This window comes from Chanodichthys erythropterus, chromosome 20 (assembly GCF_024489055.1).
Source record: "Chanodichthys erythropterus isolate Z2021 chromosome 20, ASM2448905v1, whole genome shotgun sequence".
In the NCBI taxonomy this organism is placed as follows: domain Eukaryota; kingdom Metazoa; phylum Chordata; class Actinopteri; order Cypriniformes; family Xenocyprididae; genus Chanodichthys; species Chanodichthys erythropterus.
The window spans coordinates 28,834,970-28,855,549 of record NC_090240.1 but is presented as its reverse complement, the minus strand read 5'-3'; the positions used below and the strand labels follow the sequence as shown (position 1 = coordinate 28,855,549).

Here is a 20,580-nt window from a genome sequence, read left to right as displayed (position 1 = left end):
AAGCAAAATATGTTAAGTCCAACTTGGACATGAGTCTAAATTTCTTCTCATGTTGTGTACAGCACCCAGCATAGTGTAAAATCATCACACTTGCATCATGCTTAAAGAATGTTAATTGATCCATGTGATGTTTTTCTTGGACAAATGTCGCCCCCTGGTGTAATAATGATGACTATACGCTGTAAGGCAACATAAATATTTTGACACGTTCATTTACTATTAAGAGGGAAAATGCAGCAGGAAAGACAGTGAAGATTTCTTATTTTATTTATTATTATTTTTTATATTAAAAGTTGTATAAGCCTGTTATTTTGTCATTATAGTCCTAGTCCATATACATTAAATATATCATATTAATAAATAATATTAATTATTTCCGATGTAAAGGTAATTTTGAGACATTTGACAGGAAAAGCACAAAACAGAAAGGGACCCATGACTGTCAAAACTGTTTTTGTTCTTAAATATATTTTAATATTTTTATGAAAATGCATGTGCTAATCATGTTCACACTAACATAACAATAGAATTTTTTTAAATGTTAATATATTTTATATTATATATATATATATATATATATATATATATATATATATATATATATATATATATATATATATATATATATATATATATGTTATATTATATATATATATATATATATATATATATATAATATAAAATATATATATATATATATATATATATATATATATATATATATATATATATTATATATATATATTATTATTTTTTAATGTTTTGACACAGTCTAACGGGGCCACTTCTGTTTTGTGCTTTTCCTGTCAGATGAGAAAAAATATATATCAAAATGACATTTACATCAGAAATGAAAAACATCTTCATCATGTTTGCAGCCAGTAGGCCTATGACTTTCACCTACAGAGTGGAAACGCCTTTTTTCTTGCAGGGGGCATTGTGTGGTCACGTTCGATGACAGGACACTCAAATTGGTAGCACGATTTTAACAGCACGTCTCACACCAAAACGAAACGCCAAGGGAAATGCCTCTTCTAACAAGCCTAATAGCACAGCAGTCGCGAAACATGTCAATACGGCTCTGCGACATGTGATTCGCTCGAGTGTTTGTAAACATGCGTCAAAAGCATGTGATTCTGCTGACGACATACTGCGTTCTAGAAGGACAGCCAATCAGAAAACGGGGGTGTGTGAGCTGGGCGGGGCCTCGCTGTAGCGCTGTGGAACATTCTACGCGCTCGGCAACAAGACGCTTCTGATTGAAAAATGCAGTTCAAGCCAATATCATCCATCGTTTGACGCCTCCAAGAGACAGAATAACTCGACGACACTTTTGTTCAGGTTAGTGAGCTATTTTCTATCTAGTAAAGTTGTGAAGTACTGTACATTGGGCGTTGCGTTGTTCTAAATAATCCACCTTCAGGGAAAAAAACAGGCTATTTCGTCATGTGTGACAAGTTGATGAACTTTCGTTTCACTGTGCAGACAAACTAATGTATTTAGTATTTGAAAAATGTCATATATGTTGGTATTGAGCTCATTAAGTCAGTCTGTGCTGCATTATAAGGATGCTGTCAATCATGTTTATTGAGATGCTTTAGGAATACCTTTACTAGTTTCCATGGAAATATGCTTAGTTAAATATACAGGTGATTCTTAGAAAGAAACAAATCAAGGAGGGGTTTGCAGGGAAGAGGAGGGTCTGCTGCGACAAAGGTGTGTGTGTGTGTGTGTGTGTGTGTGGCCTAGCCTACTTGGTGTGGCAAAGATAGGATGTTACGCAGTTATTTACAACCCAGTGTGCTTTGCCCTGACCCATGCAATATGTTTTCATCACGAACAGACAGTCAGAAATATCATCTAACAGGTGAGCTCGGTTGTTTTTGTTCCACTAATTAAAACATATAAAGTTTCCGAATAGACATCAGTCGATTAACTAAATAGTTTGGTGCTGTCCTGAGCATATAAATAACCTCAGATTTGCATGAATGGCTTGTTCAATCTTAGCTGATAATACTTGTTCGTTACATGACTTGGGTTTATGTAACCTATTGATTCTGTGGTCAGAATTTGTTTCTGTTCCGTGAGGTAAATATATGAGGTTTACCTTCACTATCAGCCTCTTATTTCTCAACTAATGATGTTTTTAGTCAAGTGCGCACCTTTTATTTCTGATGTAAACAAAGCAGGGATGTTTTTTCCTCAGCCACTGGGTGCGCTGTTTTGCGATTGGACTGACTGCACAGATTAGGTTATTTCAACCAGTTGTCTTGAGTGGAAATACATTTATTTACTTAATTTAAATTTAATTTAAAATGATTTATTTTAAAAAATTAAAAAACATTTGGTTATTTTAATATTTATTCATTATTTTATTTTTAATTAATATGTTTACATAACTAAATGAATTTTATCTTTACAATAATTAAAAAAAAAACATTTCTTTTGCACTAAAAAAGTTTTTTATTTAATAATATTTTATAATTTGACATTTACAGTTCACAATGAAAAGCATTGACTAGGGATCTGGACAGGTAACTGAAACTTTGTAGGTTCAAACCCCATAAGAAATGATTTATAAACTTTCATTATTGTGCCACTGAATTAAAGGGTTAGTTCACACAAAAATGAAAATAACATCATTAATTACTCACCCTCATGTCGTTCCACACCCGTAAGACTTTCATTAATCTTTGGAACGCAAATCAAGATATTTTTGTTGAAATCCGATGGCTCAGTGAGGCCTGCATAGCCAGCAATGACACTTCCTCTCTCAAGATCCATAAAGGTACTAAAAACATATTTAAATAAGTTAATGTGAGTACAGTGGTTCAATATTAATATTATAAAGCGACGAGAATACTTTTTGTGCGCCAAAAAAACAAAATAACCCGATTTCAAAACACTGCTTCATGAAGCTTTGGAGCGTTATGAATCAGCTCATCGACTCATGATTCGGAAAATATACACCAAAAATATTCTCATTGCTTTATAATATTAATATTGAACCACTGTACTCACATAAACTGATTTAAATATGTTTTTAGTACATTAAGAGAGGAAATGTCATTGCTGGTTATGCAGGCCTCACTGAGCCATCGGATTTCAACAAAAATATCATAATTCGCGTTCCGAAGATTAATGAAGGTCTTACGGGTGTGGAACAGCATGAGGGTGAGTAATAAATGACATTATTTTTGGGTGAACTAACTTAACCTTAGGTTGCTTTATGGGGACTGTCGCTGTACCTAGAGCATCAGCTAAAATGACAAGTTAGTTTAATAATTAGAGTTACTATTCAAGAAAGATATTTTGAATGTTTATTCATCAGACTCAAATATGTCATGTCATGTTGTGTGTGTGTGTGTGTATAAAATGCAATTTATAACAATTTGTACATATTTATTTTTGTTTTGTAGTGATTTCAGGATGAAGAGCGACTGCAACATTTTAAAGGTATGTATTCACGTATGAGCAAACATCTTTAGATTATTTTTGTATAGATTTTCGACAAAAAAAAAACAAAAAAAAAACCAGATCCTGTCTGTCGCTTATATTCTCTTCTTGGGTGTGGCGTCATTGCTGTGTTCAGAGTGGCAATTTGCCGTTTCATCCACCCAAGCCAAACAAGCACTATAAGATTAGCCATATCACTGTTTCCCTCCAACAAATTTAAATAATGTGAATTCACCCTTTCCATATATTAAATGCATGAGAAGAATGAGAGAATCTGCATGATCATGGCATTTTGCTAAGATCTTAATTTCTCTATTTTGCCAAGGTTTTATTTGAGCAGACACAAGCTGTATTAAAAAGTGCATCAATCAGGGTCAATGTGTAGTCAGTTGGCCAGACTCCCCTACTGATAGAGATTAAGCCAACAGGAACTACTATGTAAAGATGACGCTGCTAAAATTAACTCACCTGCTGCTTGCTGCTAATGTTGACTGCATTAATAGCAGACAGGAAGGACGCTAATTAGCATGCACTGCTGTATATCCTGTGTGAAATGGCAAGGAGACAAACATAGTACGTCCTGTTGAATTGATAAAGAGATAATGTTCTGTCTTGTATCCAAAGCATCTTGATAAAAAAGGGCCTTTGTTTGATGTGGGTGGCCAATTCTGTCTGATATTACTACATTGTAATCCTTCATTGGTTGGAATGAAGTTAGAAGGGTTCAAAGAGAAGAAAGTAAGTTCAGTTACAAACCTCAAAGGTGTTTGGATTTGGATGAACTATTAGTAAACTAGTACTAAAATTTAAAGTTTGTTAAAATAATCAAACAAATTCCAGTTCTTGTTCAGTTCTGTTGGTTGTCTTTAATGAAGTTTCTAGTAACGAACAATTTGTGTGTTCAGACTGAATGCAACTTGACAGTCTATTCTCAGCATAAAGGTGGAGTCAAATTAGTGAAATTTTATGGGCAAAATTCAATTGTCTATAATGTAGCGACGTACAAAGCACAGCTAACACAGAAGTCGCTTTCAACACAAGCAGGTTTCCATTGGTCAGTGTGGTGAAATCATGTGATCAACTTGAAAATGAGAGAAATCTGCACAGGGAACTTTTTCAGCCTCATGAAACTCCAAATCACATGGATTCCTATTGGAATGGCTGGATTTTGCCCAAGAAATTTTGCAGAGCAACGGTAAATGTGACCGCACCTTAACTGGTGTTGAATATGCAGTTATGCAGAGTGGAATATTAACAGATTCATTTAATATTTTATCAGAATTTAGCAATTTACCAATCAATTTGACTTCCTGTTTCTTTTGTATTTTTTTATATGATATATTTCACATATATATTTAATGTATTTAATTTATATATATATATATATATATATATATATATATATATCACTTGTAGGTCTCAGAAGGCAGGAACTTACGGAAGAGGATTAGGGCCAAGCAATAATAAAAAAAGAAAACCATCTCTAGATTAAAGTTGTTCAATTTTGAGAAAAAAGTCAAAATAAAATGTTGAGAATAAACTCATTAAATTACGAGAAAAAACTCGTTAAATTTCGAGAAAAAAAATCGAGATAAAATGTTGAGAATAAAGTCATTAAATTACGAGAAAAAAGTTGTTAAATTACGAGAACAAATTTGTTAAATTATGAGAAAAATGTTGTTCAATTTCGAGAAAAAAGTTGAGATAAAATGTTGAGAATAAAGTCATTAAATTACAAGAAAAAAGTCGTTAAATTACGAGAACAAATTTGTTAAATTATGAGAAAAATTGTTAAATTTCGAGAAAAAAGTTGAGATAAAATGTTGCGAATAAAGTAATTAAATTATGAGAAAAAAGTTGTTAAATTACGAGAACAAATTCGTTAAATTATGAATTTGTTCTCATAATTTAACGACTTTTTTCTCGTAATTTAATGACTTTATTCTCGTAATTTAATGACTTTATTCTCAACATTTTTTCTCGACTTTTTTCTCAAAATTTAATGACATTTTTCTCATAATTTAACGAATTTGTTCTTGTTCAACATTTTATCTCGACTTTTTTCTCAATTTAACGAGTTTATTCTCAACATTTTATCTCGACTTTTTTCTCGAAATTTAATGAGTTTTGAGATGGTTTTATTTTTTTATTATTGCTTGGCCCTAATCCTCTTCCGTAGGAACAGATTAGGAAAGCTGTAGTTACTTTTATTGATTCTGACACAAAAAAAATCCCATATTCTGGTATTATTTACTGCACAAACTACAATGCATCTTTGTATTTATTGCTTCGTGTTAATTACAATTAGGGTTGCAAATGGGCGGCACATTTCCAGAAACTTTCCATGGGAAGTTAAGCTGGGGAATTTTGGAAATATTCAGAGTTGGAAACTTAACAGGAATTTATGGGAATTAAAGGTAATTAATTGGAAATTTGGCATAATTTATATAAACGGTATCATATACAAACATAAATATAAACTTTTTTTATCATAAGCAGACATAAGCAGAATTTGTTTCCAACTACATTTAAGTTCCCTGTTATAGGCTAACCTGCAATTTAGCAAATTTCCAGTTTATTCCTATTACTTCCCATAAATTATTAATTAATTAATTAATCCCTATTATTCCCGTTAATTCCCATGGAAAGTTTCCAACTTTGAAAATTCCCAGAATTTTGCAACCCTACTTACAACGGTGCACATCAAATTGATACATGTTGAGGAAGTCATACCAGCCATCAGCTTAACAGATGCCCTCATAACTGTAATGTTACATAATAGCTGTCCTGATATACCCAGACACAAATAGATTGAAACACAGCTTGGGTAGAAATGCAATGTGAATTGTGACTAGGTTTAATTTGTGTTCAGAAAAGCAGCCCAACATATAGATGAGTGAACGTTTATTTTTGTCTCAAACAACCAGTTGGTTCTAGTTCATTGTAGAGTCTATTGTCCATACGTCTGTATCTTCTTGCATACTTAGTATGCCTTAATCAATACACAGTTGACATTGTTCTAGTGCCAAGTTGTAATGCAATGAGAGGTGGTTCAAAAAGCCATTAGGGAGACATAGAAGCTCCTCCTTAGGCGTGAAGCAGATATTTGATTACTTAAAGATAAATGTTATTAAAGAAGATATGCGTTATAGTGTAGCGATTCATACTGTGTTGATCCCTCAGTCTAACATATATATTGGAGCACATCATTCTCTGGTGGTGTGTCAGTAGTCTGCGGGCAGCCATGCACCCTGCCAGCTGACCTGCCTCACTTCCACACTGAGATTGAGATGTCATAAGTAGGAGAATGCTGGGAACTGTGGTCTGTATTAAAGTTTGTCAGGCTGCTCTGAGCATGGAGCAATTTTAGCCATGTTCTGTTATGTTATCATTATAGTATGTGTACAAATATTTGCTCTTTGATGGATTTTCAGTGTACAGTGTAATGTTTTCTGTACCATTAATAAAATAATTATTTAATATGTTTATCAGGATTTAAAAACGTTTTAATCATTTTGACCTCCTGTTATTTAAAGGCCTTATTTTATTTTATTTTTTTATTATTATTAATAATAATTAATTCTAACATTAATACTACTAATAAAACAAGTATTATTATTACAATTATTATTAATTGTAAATTAGTTATACAGCTAATATTTTATGCAACATAATTTAATTAAATGTATATTTTAATTTCAAAAGCGATAATCAAAGTCTACCCTCCCCTTATCCTCATACGTGCAACACTTCTGTTTTGAATATGGTGACATAATCCATGTTGTTCTGCTGTCTGTCTCCATGGTTACAGATCTGTAGTCATAAAACAGGAAGAGGAAGTCTATGATGTCTACTGATGTGCCTACCCATGATTCTACCTTTTCCCTTGTTTTCTTTTAATCCCGTAGTCATTTATCACATCTTACACGTCTATTCTTCTAATCTCTCCGAGCGATGGAATGGTGTTACCTTATTAGATGTCACTTGTGATGTTCATAGATTCAAGATTCTTTCCGTCCCTGCCCATATTATCTGAATTAGCCGTTCCCTCGACAGCCTGGATATTTTAAACAGGCCGAGCAAATAGGCTGAGATTAAAAACACGAGAAACAAAACAGCCCAGTTGTTACATAACTGAAACAGAGCTCTGCGATGTGCCTTTAAAAGCTGCAGGCTGTCAGGTGATCACAGGGGCACCGTCATCTCAGTTCACCGAGACACCAGCACGTCTCTCAGATACGCAGTTGAGACGCTAAAGATATGGGGGGGGGGGGGGGCAGATGGGTAGAGAAACAGTTATAGGAGGACAGAGGGGAGAGGAGGACACCAGATAGACAGGAAAAGAGAGAAGCCAACTGTAATCAAAGTGCCTCTCTCGCTCTCCGTCTCTCACTTTCCCTCTCGTTTATGTGGATTTTTCGAGATGCTGCGTTTGTGTGGTCATAACACAGAGCGAAAAAGACCCAAGAATTAAGTGCTGCGTCACAATGAGCGAGAGAGACAAACTGAGGGAGAAGGAGACAGAAGGATTGTGGGAGCGTTTGCGGCAACTATCTGTCTCGGCGATCACAATGAGCGCGTTTGTATGCGTCTATTAGCGATCTATTTATGTAGACATGTGTCTGTCTGAAAAAACAGCAGCGATTCTGCTGTTGCAACAAGATGAAAATAGAGCGAGCAGGAGAGGGTGGAGGTCTGGTGGAGAGAGAGGGAGGGAGGGAGGGAGGGAGGGTTGAGAGAGAGAGAGAGATTTTGGATTAGTTGCTACGTCACTTTTTCACGTCGAGAGGAAAACAGCAGCTAGGAGGAGAGGATTCGGACATGTGTGCTTTTCTCCTACCTGTGAGTGTATCCCAGCCCTTTCGCCTGCTCGTTCGCCTTTCATCCTCGTCTTCTCCATCTCTTTTTCTCTCCCACTCTCTCTGATTTCACATTTTAGTTCATTTCTCCACAATCGCAGCTCCAACATGGATGCTGAGAACGTGATAGTTTCTCGAATTGTGTGCGCAGAGGTTCGGTGTGTGTCGACGTTTGCTGGGCGTGTGATGGCGTCGCGAGGTGTGTACGGGGCAAAAAAAAAAACGCTTAACAATACAAAAGCGCTAACAAAACAAATACTGATATCTGAGAGATACAAAAATAGTTGTAGATGTTGACATAAATATAGCGGTTTACCTTGTATTCAAGCCAACGCGTCGGATACCGCAAGCGTCAGTACCGTAATCGCAATACGCATATTTACGGTTGATACTGATACGATATACGTTACAACATCTTTTCTGGCTCCTCTTAACAGGTAAGTGATACATAACAGGCTATTCACTATTAGGCTGACCTGAGATCAGTCTCTGGCTTTGTAAGACATTATGACAGGCAACTTACTTTATGGTATTTTACACCCCATATATTGGGTAGGATGATAGGAGAGCAGGTGGAAGTGGTGCTTCGGCTAATTTGTGATCTATAGGCAGGGAAGAGGGCAGACGTCACACCTCCATCAACATCATTTGTTTTTGCTGTTACAAGAAACACAAGTGGTGACGCAGTCATATTTGCTGCACTTTCTTTTCAGTGCGTGAATGTCTTAAACCTCTGGTTCTGCATCTCACCTTCAATTTGGGGGTTAAATTGTGTCCTGAGGAGGGTCACGTTGATGAAAAGGATCTAAATGTCATGGGAGGGATCCAGGGAAAGAACTAGAATGAGAGGGAGAGAGAAAGGGAGAGAGAGAGAGAAATTGTTTACCTTGCTCTCTTGGTGACTGTGCACTGGCAGGCATCCAGTTCACATGCGCTAGACTTCCTAACACAGCCGCATCAGAGAGATGAGTGACAGAGCTCTGCTCCTATCAGGTGCCAGTTAGTGCTTCCCACTTTTTCGCAGCTTCAGATCCCATTGGATTAACCCTGGAAAGCAGCTGGAGGGAATAATCTGATTGGCTGCAAGGTAATGTTATCATTTGTGAGTACTCAAACAACCAGTTGGTTGTTATTCATTGTTACGCTAGAGTGTTGTTATTTTAGGGAGCTGTTACTTAGTAGAACCTCACTATGGAAAAATGTGCAAAAGTGTGTTATTTAAAGGAATAGTCCACCCAAAAATGAACAATCTGTGAACCTGTGTGACTTTTTTTGCTTTTTTGTGGAACACAAAAGGAGATATTTTGAAGAATGTCTATGTTTTTTGTCCATACAATGAAAGTCAATGGGGTCCAATGTTGAAACCTTCTTCAAAATATCTTTGTTATGACGTAAGGGGGAGTAAATTATTTTTCAATGCAGTTTAAACGAATAGTCACCCTCATGTCTTTTCAAAACCCGTATGTTAATTATTTTTTTTCTCTGGAACACAAAAGAAGATATTTTGATCAATGTTGGTAATCAAACAGTTTTGGTTCCCATTCACTTACATTGTAAAAGCTACCGAAACTGTTTGGTTACCAACATTCTTCAAAATATCTTCTTTTGTGTTCCACAGGAGAAGAAATTCATACAGGTTTGGAACGACATGTAGGTGAATAAATGATGACAGAATTTTCATTTTAGGGTGGACTATTCCTCGTAAAAAGTAAAATGGGTTGCTTTTGCTTTTTTATTTCAAGCAATAGTTAAGATTATCATACAAATTGTAACCCAAGTGTTCAGTACATTATCATGTACACATTATGGTAGAGTTAAGCACATGCTGTTTCGTTATCGAATGATTGTATGATTCTAATTGACTTTCTTTTTAGTCCCTCCTGATTGGTCACAGTTGGTCATTTGCCTTCTTTCTTTGCTGATTGACCACTGATCTTCATGTTTAGACAGGCAGTATCAAAACAGTTTCTCGCCATGGCAAGTTTGTCTATGCGTATGCGATTTGTCCTATTAGAGAGACAGTCCTGTCCTAAAACCTGTTGCGTGTCAAGCGGCGCTGTCCCCAAGATACGTCCAACTGTGTGTGTGTCTCTCTGTGTGTGTGAGGCAGAGGCCTGCACTGCAGCTGTTAATGCTGCATTAGACGCCACAGACCGGAGTTCTGGCAAACGTTGGTGGCACCAGAGGGCCAGAGGGGATTGCATCTTCGTCTACCTCATCCTCCCTATCACGTGGGAGGGGCGTTTTTATGGATAAATCTCGCCACATGACGGAGTTAACCCATGGGCGTCTGGGCAGAGGATCGGGCTGTGACGCAGATTGTAACTTGTGCTGTTTTCCCCTGATGTTTAGCCTGGTATTGTTGCACCCTGTGATATCGGTGACAGTGTAGACTATTTCTTCTAAGAACTCATCTTTTCTTTTTTATAATATATATATATATATATAAGTTTGTTTGTTTTGGTCATATTGTGATGGAAAACAAACATGTTTTCAAGTGAATGCATATAAGAAACTGCTCAGTAAATTGTAATTCAGCTTTAATTTTTTTTTTTTTTTTAAAGCTGTATGTGTTTATCTTGATTCAATAGTTTACTTTTAAATTGCATATTGAAAGTATACCTGCATTTTTTTTATATTTATCGGCAATTTATAGAATTGTGGACCACAAAAAGCATTTGGACGTTTTAAGACGTATAAAAATAAATGTAGAAAGTATGAATTTACTTGCATTAAAGGATTAGTTCACTTTAAAATGAAAATTATCCCATGATTTACTCCTCCTCAAGCCATCCTAGGTTTATATGACTTTCTTATTTCAGACTAATATAATCAGAGTTATATTAATAATCATCCTGATACTCCCAAGCTTTATAATGGCAGTGCATGGAAACCACCTGTTTGAAGCTCAAAAATTCCATCATAAACCATCATAAACATACTCCACACAGCCTTCTGAAGCGAAGCAATGTGTTTGTGTAAGAAAAATAACCATATTTAACACGTTATAAAGTAAAATAACTAGCTTCCGCCAGACCGCCTTCCATATTCAACTTATGCAACAAGCGTTCTATTATTATTTTTGCAATGATACTCATTATTTTTAAATGCACTTTGTGTCCAAATATTTCAGTGGACATATATTTATTTATTTTTTAAATTTATAAAATTTATAAAGTTTAAAGATCACACATTAGGGTCCAATTCTCACTATTAACTACACTATTGCCTCATTAAACCCATAATTACTGCTTATTAATAGTAAGGTAGTTAAGTTTAGGTGGGTAGGATTAAGGGATGTAGAATATGTTCATGGAGAATAAGGCAATAATATGTGCTTCATAAGTACTAATAAACAGCCAAAATACTAGTAATATGCATGCTAATAAGCAACTAGTAGTGAAAATTGGACCCTAAACTAAAGTGTTACCACTTTAAATGTGATAGATAGATAGATAGATAGATAGATAGATAGATAGATAGATAGATAGATGGATAGATAGATAGATAGATAGATAGATAGATAGATAGATAGATAGATAGATAGATAGATAGATAGATAGATAAAAAGTTTAAATTTCTCTTTTTTTCATTATTTATTCATTTGTTTACTCATTTATTTCTTTTTTAATTTATCAGAAAAACAAAGCTGCCCCCCTCCCCTCGAGTCTTTTATAAATATTGCACAACAGGTCGAAGGCAAACAAACAGGCAGAAGAAAGTGAGAGGGGCAATCAGATACCTCTAAACAGCAACTGTCGCCATGCTCTCCTCTCGGCCGGGAAACTCCCACGAGTTCTGTCCTATCAGTCAGATAAGGGTTACTGAGCTCCTGGGGCATGTTTCAGCCCTCTGCCATACGGCTTAAAGCAAACAGGGACTGCAGGCTTTGAGCAAACTAAAGAAGGCAGAAAAAATATTTTGACATCCATGAATTGCTTTACTGAATCTCTCTTAATCAGTCTATAGAAATGGACACTTTAAAAGAATTAGAACTTAAAACAAGATTTAGGAGGAAGTTATAATAATGTTTAGGGATATATCGGATGAGTTGGATGTTTATCTGCCAAAGGGTTTGGCTCTGAGGACGCCGATACATAAACGCAGATACAAAAAACATTGGCAAAGCGTCAGTCTACAGGGCAGTACCTGTCGCCACACCCTCGCTGAGTGCTGGCTTCAGGAATCTCCCTTCCAGATTGCTCCATTTCCTGCGCTCACTTCATTTTGAAGAGACTGCGGTGGTGTAGGCTGCGTAACAACCTAAATGAACATCTCCGTTATAGAGAAGCTCGATCCTCTATGCCACAGGTCTAGTGAGTACTTGTCGTTTGAGGTTTAAAACCATTTTTTTTATATTATTCGATCTGTCTTTCTATCACTTTTAAAAGCCAAGCAAATGACTTTTTGACATGGTTGAATGCATATATGCTGACCTGCTTTTGCTCTTAAATCTTTCCTGGTTTGCCTGCGTAGGCGCTGCCTCACATTCCCAGCCTGTGTGCTTGTGCCATTGAGTGACAGATGAAACTCCTCGAAGCATAGAAGGCATTCTCTAGAGCCGTGGTGCTCTACTGGTTTTGCATCAGGACCTAAAGTTTACAACCTAACACAGCTCATATTGTTCATGTAAAAGTTTGAAACATTCAGTCTCTTTTATATTGTTGGACCTATGCAGAATAAAATGAAAATATAGGTAACACTTCACAACAATAAGGTTTCATTTGTTAACATTAGTTAGCTGCATTAGTTAACATTAACTAATAGTGAACAATAGGGATGCACTAAAATTTCGGCTACTTTTGGCTGAAACTGCTATTTTCCGTTTAGAGCAGAAATGGTTTTGGAGGGCAGAAATCAGTGACCGAAACAGATTTTTAATTAGCACTTCTCCTATGGCACGTTTTGACTGTGTTCAGTGTCTGTTTCGTGCACACACCATGTTACAACAGTTAAACATATCAGCTGTGTGGACACTAGTTCTGGATTGATAATATTAATTTCTTTCGTTTTCTGTTGATGCGTGAACAAAACGTCCCTAAATATTTGTAGCCTGCCATCGAATAATCATCTTTGCCATCTTTGTGCTTTGTTACTTTTAATATGAAGCAAGTCTCAACTTTAAAATGCTTTCAATTTTATTTACGAAATTCAAACAATAAATTACATATTGGTGCTTTTTAATACGGCGTGACGGATCACTTTAGCTGCGGCAGCATGGATCGAGTGTACATAAAAGAAAAGAAAAATAAACATGGGTGAACACCAGAAGATATGTTACAGCTAACCGAACATTAGGGAAATGAATCCTATCTCATGTAATCACACAATCAGTGTTATACAATATCACTTAAAGTTACATTTACCTCAAGAAAGCTATTCAATGTCCATAAAGTTGAAACAATTCTGGAATTGAACAATTCTGTTATTAAAAAGTTGATATAAAAACTGTCTTATGTGCAATTTAAATGTTTGTACAAACTCAGTTTTAGCTATTTGAGTGCAGATTATTAAATAAGTTTGATTAATTAATTATTTTATTTATTTTTTTTTTTTTTTCGGTTTTGGTTTTAGGCCAAGTGCATCCTGACTTTTCGGTTTCAGCCCAGAATTTTCATCTTGGTGCATCCCTAAACAACACTTCTAAAGCCTTTATTAATCTTAGTAAATGTTAATTTTTAGTAATGTTAACATTTACTAATACTGTCAACATTAGTTAATGCACAGTGAACTACATTAATATTTGTATTAACTAACATTAACAAAGGCGATAACACTTTACAATAAGGTTTCATTTGTTAACATTAGTTAAAGGGGGGGTTACATGTTTTTTTTCTAGGCTTGATTGTGTTTTGGGGGCACAGTTTAACATGTCTTAATGCTTCGTTTTTTTTTTAAATGCTGTATTTTTCATCATTCTACACCTCTGTTTCCACTGTCATATGAACGGCTCGTTTGACTTCCTGCTTCTATGAAGCCACTCCTTCCGACATACGCAATGTGCTCAGATTGGTCAGCAGGTTGGCTACTGGCCCAGTCTGTCGTGATTCGCTGAAGCGTCCGGAAACGCCACGCCCCTTACCATTCGTAGTTACGCGCTTAGGTGGAAAGTAAATAATAGCGCCTACATTGCTTTATCAAATTGAGCCGAATCAGACCCAGATGAAGAGGAAAAAGTAGAACCTCTGCAATCGCGGCTTTTGAAGGATGTTTATGAATGGTATTTCATTTAGTATTTGTGTCAAAGTGTTTAGATAAGCTGTCACTGCTGTTTGTTAGCTTTCAATATACAGTTTTATCCTGATTAAAGCTTTACTGTAGTAAATACATGCCTGAGTAGTCGCATATTTGTAAAGGTAGCGTTTAATTTATAGCATGAACAACTGTTTGTCTATGAACATAGAAGTTTGTTGGTGTTTGTTGCACTAGAATTTAGCTAACTGGCTAGCAAAAACGAGTTGCTCTTTGTATACGTCCTAGATGCATTAAAAATAGCAACAGAACTATAACATTACATTTAAAAGACAAACAATAAAACGTACTTACAGTTTGAAGACAATAAACAGCAGCTTCTGCTTTTAAAGTAGGAACTGCTTCATCTTTCAGTAAAAGCCTTTGTGTAAATCCAGCATTGAACTCGTGTAATGTTAGATTCTGGAAACTGTCTTCAGCACCGCATCCAGTGTAGAAAATATCACAGATAATAATGGGTTCTATATCTTTTGATGCGTCGCGCAGCTCGCGTTCGGTGTAAACAACTCTTCCGCTTTCATTATGCTGCGCCACATGGCCTCGCCCACTTTGTTGCGTGTTCCCGGGGGCGTGTTTATGTTAATAGCAAGGGTTTATGAGGTCACCAACCCGGGAAGAAGCTCGTTGTAGTCCAAACCACCCGTTTTTGTAGGCTTTAAACTGCCATAACTTTAAAAGACAATATCTCCGTGTGCATTGAACTTTCAGCGCTGTAACTTTGCAGATACTGTTTATGCTCAAGCAGCAACATTACACACTAACTAAAGTTAAAAAAGTGAAATCGCATGCAACCACCCCTTTAATGTATTAACTAACATGAACTAACAATGAGCAATACATTTGTTAGTGTTTAGTAAACTTTGTTAACATTAGTTAATAAAAAAAATACTGTTGTTCATTGTTTGTTCATGTTAGCTCACAGTGCATTAACTAATGTTAACAAGTACAACTTTTGATTTTAATAATGTATTAGTAATTGTTGAAATTAACATTAATAAGTAAGCAATAAGGTACGAGAGGCTGTGCTGTATGGTGAATAAGTATTTTTATAAAACGGTTGCCACACAATACAAATATTAAAGCCAAAAATATGTATCAATGCAACTTACATGAAATAAACTTTCACTAAAAGCCTTCCTTCCGCCGGAAAAAATAGTCCTTGACTGTAAACAGCAACAGAAGTTTTCATTATTACACCATTAGATGGCGGCAAAGACTATCTTTATGAATGTGTCAGTCAGTAGCGAAGACTTTTAAGTTGAATTGTTGTGAACACAGAACAAGACGCAACTGATAAGTGCTTTGACTAGCACTGTCAGTCACGGGAAAACCCCTTAAATGTTAAAAGGACAAGATAATACATCGGACATTTAAACAGATTTTTTATTATGAACATAGGACTGACCTGAAGGAAAATGCTAAATCTGAATGCAGGTAATAAACTCTTCTCACAGGTAATAAAATCTCTTTCTCACAATACTCTTGTACATAATACAGCAAGCTTCAATGAACAATATCAATTGAGAACAAACAGTTTACGTTGCTAAGAGTGGTTGCTAAGGGTGTTGTGTAGTGATACACAGAATAAAACACAGTTATTGACCAATCAGAATTAAGGACAGGAACCAACTGTTTTATAAAAATGAATAAGTGCTGTAGAAGTTGTTCATTATTAGTTCATGTTATCAAATGAAACCTTATTTTAAAGTGTTGCCAAAATATTAGTAAATTTATGAATAAATGCATTGTTACTATTATACTGGTATACAACAATTATTATTATATGTATAATATTTAATTATTTGCATTTAGCTTTGTTTTTTTCCTCTCTGCCCTCGAACCACTGTACTACAGCATTGGTTAGTAAATGTCTGATATCAGTATTCAAGTCAGTATCCTCATTTGCTGAGAGAAGTTACAGATTACCTTGAGAAATACAATAGGTTTCAGTTTATAAAGTAGCTGTAGCTATGGAGACGGAGGCGGGGATTGATCTCTTATGGGTATGAAGCTATACTGCACATACTTTCTGTATGCTTGCAATTTTCCACTTAAAGCCCACAAACACCAGGCTGTTCACAGTTCTTCATCCATGCCAAATTTGCTTAGTCAGATTGCAAATCAGCATTGTCTCTTGTATAATTATTCACTGGCATTATGCCACTGCATTTGCTTGTTATGAGCGCCGTATCCAGCGCTTATGAAACCACGTTATCTTTTATCCTCAGATCGATATTTCTTCAAATCATATCGCTTAGCGCTACGTAACATTTCCTTCTGCGCATTTAATATTTAAAGCGAGTGACCAAGTGGAAGAAGATTAAAGTAGCCCTCTGTGCTCTTCCTGATTGTCTTTATAGTAGGCTCTTCAGAGCAGTTCTGCAAACTAATAATCTTGATTATCCCCTGTGAAACGAGTCTAACAGTGTTGGGTTTCCTGCCAGAACTGGAGGTGTGGGCTTTCTTGTCTTGTTTTGTTTTCTCTGTGGTTTGAGGTGTGAATCTGTCAGTGAGAAGTGAGTTTTGAGTTTCTGCTCTTTAATAAAAGCTCAGAGAAGAGAGTAAATGGAGGTTTGGCTGGTTAGCTTTGGCAGTTAGCTCCTGGAAATATTTAAATATATTATTGTAGATGTTTAACCAATGCTTATTTTAATGTAATAAATATAAAGCTCTGTCACGAAACTGTAGATGATGCAGGCTGATAGGTCCTTAACTCGATCTGTTTGCAATCACTGATCATTCTCTATAGGGAACAGCTGATTGTTTCCTGCTGTATCAGCAGCCAATGAGCAAAAATTGTTTTATTGCTTTGTTTTATTTTATTTTTTTGCAAGTGAACCCATAGTCTTGCATGGTTTTGTTTATGGTTTGACATCTACCTAAATATTATTACATTTTATATTATAAATATTATTCATAGTACATAGTATTTTATTTTATTTCATATTATTATATTATAAACATTATTAAAATTACAAAGGTTAATATTTTATTGTGTTTTAAATGTTTATTTAAATGTTATTAAATGTATTATAAATAATACTGAGGTTATTTTGTTAAATAGTATTGATTTTATATAAATAATATTAATAAATACTATTTTTGAAGGCTCTTAGCAGTATAGTCACCAGTGAAGGGCTTGTCCTTGTGATGATGCCTTCATCGTAAGGATGTTTTGTTTTTCCTGCAGCTTCAGAGGGATTCATCACATTAGCTTTACAGATCAGAAAATCTTTACATTTTGTTGTTTTGGTTTCCAGGCACATGATCCATTGACAGCGCACCTAAATCCAAAAGCTGCAACTGCCAATTGTGTGATTTATTAATGGAGAAGTGGAAGAACATCTTTCAACATTGATTTTCGCACTGTGTAAAAATATTGCCTGTTTGTTTACCAGCAAGAGGTAGAAATTTTATATATATTGAATTTTTGTCTGTAGCCCTGAAGTCATGTTTCTGCACCTGACATTGAAGGAAGGCCTAAGAAGGAGGCTGACCATGTCTCCTCTTGGAAGCTGGTTTCAAGTGGTGTCTTAGAGTGCTGATGAAATGAATCTAGCACCATTTGAAATCAGTGTTCTTGGGGTGGGAAATGCATCACTTTTTATCTGGAAAACTGACAACATTCATGCTTTAAACTGTAAACCTCTTCTATCCTATTTGACTTCAAGACCTGTGTCCTCTACCCAAGGCTGACCGATTTCTTTTGGTGTTCAGAGTCTTTTGGGGTTTCTAGCACCATTTGAAATCGGTTACAATGAAGGACAGAAAACGTCGCTGGAGTCATTTTCAGCATCTCTATTATATTTAACAGAATGTTTCATGGTCTTACAGTGAGTATAATCATTCAAAATGAATCATCAAGGTAACAACAGCAAAAATAGTGAATTTTATTATATAGTATTCTGCAATTATATACAATACACATGATAAATAATACTATGCAACATAAACTTTACAGTCAAACACAAAAAGGTGACTTCAAAACAACTCCCTTTCAATCGTTTCAAAGCTTCAGTTATTGAATATCCATATCTTCCAGTGGTTTCAAAGTCTCTCTTTATCATCTGTGAACAGCAGTCCAAAAAGTGAATTCAGTCAGGCATGTGATAACTTGTCACAATACCATAAAGTACCACTAGGTGGCATGCTTGCTTATATATTGTGGTCAAACACGTGGTTATACTGAGAATGAAATGAAAATAGCATTTGAATAGGTGGTGCTAATTCATTTAAATCCAGTTTGCACTTTTTAGCATTTTTACACAGACCTAAACAGTTCTATTAGGGAAATGAACTCTCTTTCAAAGCAAAAAAATGCTATCTAAAATTTAAAATGGTACAACACACATAAAACATATAAAATAGATTTAAGTGTCAGGATACTCACAATATTATATACAGCTGTATGTCACTTCTAAGTACTTATGGACATCTGGACACAGATCAGGGTAGACAGAATTTGAAGCATTTAATTGACAAGACTTCTTCCCATTGCAACTGACGAGATAAAAAAATACATCTTTATTTTATGCTGATGTTTTATTATTTATTACATTATATTTGTTATTAATTATGTTTAGTTATGCTGATTGTTTATTGTTGTGGTAGTTTCATGTCTCTTTTATGTCTCTGCACGTAATTTAATCTCAAATGAATAATTTTACGTCTTATTTTTTTAGCTGTTTACATATTGTCTCAGATATAGCTGAATTGATGTGCATGTAATCGAGTGCGTCCAGTGACTCTAGATGAAGTTTTTCTGCTGTACCTGGAACGCAAGCTGCTGGTCTGAGGAGAGTAACAGTCTGCAGTTGCTAATTTATGAGGGCAGATTACAAGATCCCGCCGTCCGTAATTTGCATAATGAATCCAAATCACACCATTACCTTTATAGACATAAAAATATTGGTGGGTTATGCTAATGTACTCCTAAATTTGGACAAAATTCACTTAACATAGGACTTTAAGCAAACAGCCTGTTTTGGTCAGAAATGAACTATTCACAGTCACAAGTATAGCATCACAGAACCAATGTGGATAAAGCAGGCGCAAAGACTTGGAGAAAGAAAAAATGACCTTACCACAGTCAATGAGACTTTGGCTACCTTCACAAGTGACACTTCTTCCTTGAATTATGTTGGAGAAACAAAGGTCAGTAATACTTATCAGTAACTACCAATTAAAGATGAAAAAGTGACTTACTTAATGGGAGACACAAGTAGGACACATCCAGGTATTTGTAAGTCCCAACACAAGGGTCAGAGAAAACAGAGTTCACCGCAGGAACAGAACAGCTCTTTCTTCCATCACATCTATGATCACACACAGCATTTGAGAAGAATTGCAGTTGCATCTACTGTGTCATACAGTACTGTCATTTCTTTTGCTTTTAAAAAAGCAGGTACCGGATGGACATCATACGGACGGATGTTTCTTGGAAGCAGTCGACGTTTGAGAGCTGATCAAGTGATCTTCCTGTGGAGCATGTCATGTGGTCAGTTCGCCCATAGTTGGCTGTAACCACCTTTATGTATCCCCAATCTGACACATGAAACAACTTATAATGAGAACAACTGGGGAGTATTAAAGGGATAGTTCACCCAAAAATGAAAATTTGATGTTTATCTGCTTACCCCCAGTGCATCCAAGATGTAGGTGACTTTTTTTCTTCAGTCGAACGCAAATTATGATTTTTAACTGCAACCGCTGCCGTCTGTCAGTCAAATAATAGCAGTGATTGGGAACTTCAACTATAACAGTAAATAAAACTTGCTTAGACAAATCAAAATTAAAACCTGCGGCTAGTGACGACACATTAATGTCCTAAGAGACAAAACGATCGGTTTGTGCGAGAAACCGAACATTATTTATATAATTTTTACCTCTAATACACCACTATGTCCAACTTCGTTCAGCTTCCTGTTAGTGAGGTCAAAAAACGCGTTGTGATGACGGAAGTGATGTCTCGCCCATATACTTCAATGAGCACGAGACATCACTTCCGCTGTCA

General features: G+C 35.6%; 1 long non-coding RNA gene across 1 annotated transcript; it reads left to right on the top strand.

Annotated features, from left to right (window-relative positions):
* The first annotated feature begins 1,205 nt into the window (after window positions 1–1,205).
* On the top strand, window positions 1,206–20,163 carry LOC137009197 (uncharacterized). Its single transcript, XR_010892855.1, has 3 exons — window positions 1,206–1,341; window positions 3,420–3,456; window positions 19,969–20,163. It is a non-coding gene; the product is annotated as an uncharacterized lncRNA (long non-coding RNA).
* The last annotated feature ends 417 nt before the right edge of the window (window positions 20,164–20,580 follow it).